The following is a 5,272-nucleotide window of genomic DNA, read 5'->3' on the forward strand; positions in this document are numbered from 1 at the left end:
ACACTTGCACACTGTAACCCTTTGTCCTAACCTCGAGGGAGCAAACAACATACAATTGTCCTCTTCCTTTCCAGTTCAGTGTTTTATTTCTGCATTAGGAAGATGCATCTGAAAAGGCAGTCATTGACTGTAGAGTTCTTCAGCCATCAGGGTCTGGACCCAGTAAGTTCTGAAATTGATTAAACGAGTTTCAACCATCAATTTAAAAAAAATGAAGTAGAGTAAAAAAGAAAATATCAGAGAGTAGGTAGTAAAGATAGGTAGTTTCATGAAAATATTTTTGTTTCAGTTTTATAGAAAAGTGTATATCCTGGACCTCCATGGGAAATAGATTTCTTTCTCTGGGTCAAGGTTAAAAAGTTTGAAGAACACTGATCTATTTCATTATCCTGATATGTGCAGAGGTTTCCCTCCCAGGTACACATCAAGAGTGAATTATGTGTGGTAAAGTCTTGTTAAAAGAGGGGGGTCATCTGCTATATTTCTTTAGGGATGTTGTCAAACATGCATGCAGAACAAAGAGATGGCAGAGCATAAGTAGACCGAAAGGCTTTTCTGATCAGGCTGAGTTTTCCTGAATAATCACTTCCCTGAACGGTGCAGATTATGTGCTAGTTGTTGAAGCTCAGAGTGAACCATTTGTTCAAGCATATAGCTTTCCTTCACTAATTACACCCATCCTCATGTCATTTATAACATTCACTAGTTATAAATCATTTTCTGCCTCCTCTCTCAAAAGACGCCCTCACTATATTTCTTAAGCCCTCATGCAATCATCTGCAAACACATTTTATAAGTCTCTGGAGTGAGGAATGGAGTGGTAACAGATGATAGAGTTGTGCTGTGAATTTTGTAAGGCAGCATACATCATGAGTGCCTGAAATGAGAATTCAATTTGTTGAATGGTAGTTCAAAATCAAAATCCCAAGAAAGGGAAAACATAAAGAATGATCCAATTCCTGTATGAGTATTTTTTCAAATGTAATTCTGACTAGGTTGTTTGACTAAATCATTTTCCAACACAGGAAAGCAACAGAATGTTGTGAAGTGCGCAGAACAATTTCTTAGTCTCTTGGCATGTGCTTTTGGGTTTTGAAGAATGGTACTTTTGCAACTTCAAAACAGGTTTTCAAGATCTTGTGTACTCTGCGAGCTCCAGGAAGCTGAAGTGAGCCAGCCCTCCGTGGAGAGAGTGGAAGGTCCCACCCACCACTGCCATCGTCTCAGAGAAATGGAAACCTGAGGCCTGAAAACTGACTTGTGCCAGGTACCTAATAGTCTTTCCTTTTCTTTTCCCAACTTTTAATTTCAAAATATATCAAACCTACAGAAAAACTGAAAGAATATCACAATAAACATCTACCTAGCCTTCATCTATCTTAGTTCACCAACTGTTACCATTTTGGAATGTATTTGTTTTCCCTCTCATATATAATCTCTACGTATATATCTATATATATCCTTATCTGTCTATCATCTATCTATCTATCCTTGTAGATGGATAGATATGTCTCTATATTCCCTAATTAAGTTGTAGACATCATGACAGTTTACCCCTAAATACTTCAGCAACTGTCTCCTAGAGTAAGGATCTTCTCCTATATAACTGTAATATTTAACACTGAATCAGTACTGTCTCCCTAATACAGAGCCTAATCTAAGTTTTCCCAATTGTCCACGCACCTGGTGTTTTTGACCCTGTGCCCAGATTCTATTTCTCAGCACTTCTAATTCCCAGAATAAGCACTTCACTTAAACCCACAGTTTACCTGTAAGGGGTCAGGCCCGGTAGCCAGGACTATACATTGCTATGGGACAGCCCAACCCCCTATCAGCGTTGAGGGATGGAAGGAACATACACGATGGACAAAATGGAGAGGGGCTATTGCTGGTCCTGAAGGCCTCCTGAGGGGGCAATGTTCTTCCTTTAACCCTGAGAGGATGAGCCCGGGGAGCTTTGAGGTGTGAGATTTTCTTTCCAAACAAGGATTTTCTTTCCCCTACATTTAAGATCTGACACGTTTGAGCTTCGTTTACACCTAAACCAAGGCCAAGTCTACCCTCCCTTCTATGACCTACAAGGCCCTTGATGAGCTGGCTTCTGTTTATCTCCAACTTCATCGCCCTCCCCTTCTCACAATCTACGTGCCAGCCTCCCCCTAACAAATGAAGTTCCCTCTGATCACTAGGCTTTTGCATGTTTCTTCTGCTCAGATGACAATTTCTCCCACTTCACCCCCAATGTCCTCTGAACACCCCTAACCTCCTAATCCGAGGAAGCTGCTCTGTGCTCCCGTAGCCCCTCACTTCTCCGTTCTGCGCCCCCACACTCTGCAACGATTGCCTATTGATTTATCTACACCCCCCACCCGCACTGTCAGCCCATGTGGACAGAGCTGCCCCCTCAGGCCCTACGCGGGCCTGCCCATAGTAACCGCTCGAGCAGTGTTTATTCAATGGGTTTATTACATGTGGAGTGAACGCTCCTTGTGGAGGAATTAGGTCCGCTGTAGTTCGTGCATTCCTTCACACCTTGTTTCATGCTAGGTGTGACAACGAGTATCCTATGATGGAGTGCACATCCTCCGGGAGCTACGCTCCAGATAGGGAGGCACGTCTGACAGGCACAAAGGGCCAAATAGTAGTCCAAGAACAGTGGGTGAGAAATGGCTGAAGCCGTGCATTCCAGATCTGATTGTGCATGAGAGACACCAGAAACTTGCTGAAAACACAGGTTCCTGGTCTCTACACGCAGAGGTTTGAATCAAGAAGGTCTCTTGATGGAACTGACCCAAGAGGTTCTAAAACTTCCTAAGATAGAGTCGTCCCAGATATGGTCTCCCCACCAGACCCTTCAGTGCCTTTGTGTGAATAAGAAAAAGATGCCCTTTGGGAAGGATGTCATCCATGGTACTCGGCCTGATCAGAGGCCCAGAGGTGGGATGAAGAGAGTCACTTCTAATCATGCACCATTTCCATGACAAAGAGCAAAGGGTATCAAACCTCGCCAGCCAGCCCAGACCCTCTTCTCTATATCAGCCTCAATTTTATTCAGCAATATCTATGTCAGTTGACAAATGAGATAAGGTTTAGGAGAATGGTTTGTAAATTATTAAGTGCATACAAATATTAGTTATTATTGTCACTACCACCGGCAGAGCTGGTCAGTTTTTATAACTTTCTTCCCTCACATGTCTGAGTGCTGTGGAAGAAACGCTCTGAAAAGTCCCCATGTTGTTTTTGGAACTGGTCACTAGGTGTAGCTATTTGTTAAGATAACATATTATTAACCTTTTCCCCTGGCTCCAAAATGCCTGTATTTTTTGTGAAAGTACTGGGATTGTTTTTCTGTGTTTGATTTTGAGAATTACCCATTGCGTTTCCCATCATTTACAATGTCATAATTCAAAATCAAGTAAGAGAGGCTAAATGTCCTTAGACTTTATTTCTCCTTTTCCTCCTTTTGTGCCCTTGATTTCATCAAGCACCTATCTGCAATACAGATCGCTGTTGATCCCTAGTTCATCCATTCAAATATTGTATTGAACACTATATGTGGGCCAGGTATTGGACTAGATGCTGCAGATACAAGAGTGAATAAAACATATAAAGTGTCGTCCATTATACAGCTCACTCTGACAGCTCTGTTTTGGGCAGCAGACCCACACTTCTAACTTCCTGTTCGGAAACAAATGAAACAGACTCACTTGTGTTTCTATTCTTCACATTGAAAATCTCCTAAGGTAGAACCCAGGTAGGTCACCTGCATCTCAAACTCATCATACTCATCTTGAGAACCAGTTATTGACTTGAATGGAACCATCACTCATTCTCTGAAGTTACCAAGCTGAAACCTCACTTCCTTGGACTTCCTCTCTCCTCCTCACACTCCCAATCGATTGTAATATCCAACCTTTGGAACAGGTCTTCCCCTTCACCTCCTTTCCCAAATCCACCACTAACATTCAAATTTCAGTACCACTTGCCTGGCCATGGTGAGAGACTCCTAACTGGTTTTCCTGACTCCTTTTTCTCTTACCTCAAAAAGCCCTCTGCACTGTTGACAGCGGTTCTCTTGAAGAGTACTTGCTATCATATGTCCCCAACTCCATTCTTTGTTCTAAAATATGTAAACTTCTCCTTAGCACCTGAAGCTCATCACCTCATCTGCTCCAACCTCCATAATCTATGCTCTACCTCTAAATTAACAAAAAGTGGGTCAAGAAATATTTATGTGCCAGGCATAACCAGACCCCTTCTCTCATGATAAGCAGAAGCAAGTTATTGAACAACTGGGATGGACTGAATTGTGCCCCTAACCCCAAAATTCTTATGTTGAAGCCCTAACCCCTAGTATCTTAGAACATGACTATATTTGGAGACAGGGCCTTTAAAAGAGGTAATTAAGGTTTAATGAGGTCACATTGGTGGGCCCTATATATAACTGGTGTCCTTAGAAGAAGAGGGAATGACACCAGTGAGGTACTCACACAGAGAAAAGGCCATGTGAGGACATAGCAGTTTATAATAGAACATATTGTTTGTTATTTTCTGTTGAAAAACAAAAAACAAAAACTACAGGGTTCTTTTCTATTCTCTTGACATCCTGGAGGAAGATTTGGCCACCTCATTGCTTCTGCAGCTTTCTCAATTCCTTAATATATTCCCTCTCCTGCTCATATAAGAAAATATTTGGCAAAATTTTTCAAAACCACGTCATTGTGGCCCAAGTTATAAGACTTTCGATTGAAAGGGGGTAATTAGAGATGCTGATTCTCCAACATGCTAAGTCTTCAGATGTCAGTTTACCTAAATCTAGATAAAGTTTGACTTACACAGACATACTCAGAGTCAGCCTTCATTCAGTAACTACTCTGTGAGTGTGATCATAAGATGTAGCAAAACAGTTGGTACTAAAGAGTTAACTTGGAAGTTTAACTTCCAGAGAATGAAAACTCTTCCCTAGAAGTTTAACTCTTTCTTTTCTCCTGTCCTCTAAAATTACAGCCTTTGCTTCTGAAGACCTTTTTTCAACCTTTTTTGCTAATCTTTCTTACAATCCAGGCTGCAACCTAAAACTTCAGGGCCTCTAGAGAAGTTTGAGGGTTCCCCCACTTACTCTCAATCACAAACAAGTAATCTCAACCCTACATGTTCTTCTTTTCCATCTTTCAGCTAAACTTGTATTTTAGAAGTGTAATGAAAATCTCCCTGAAGAACTTCAATAACTCAAGCATGAGTAATCCTGGAATTAAATAGGAACAAAACAAAA

Source organism: Rhinolophus hipposideros, assembly GCF_964194185.1.
Source record: "Rhinolophus hipposideros genome assembly, chromosome: 26".
NCBI classification, from domain to species: Eukaryota; Metazoa; Chordata; class Mammalia; order Chiroptera; family Rhinolophidae; genus Rhinolophus; species Rhinolophus hipposideros.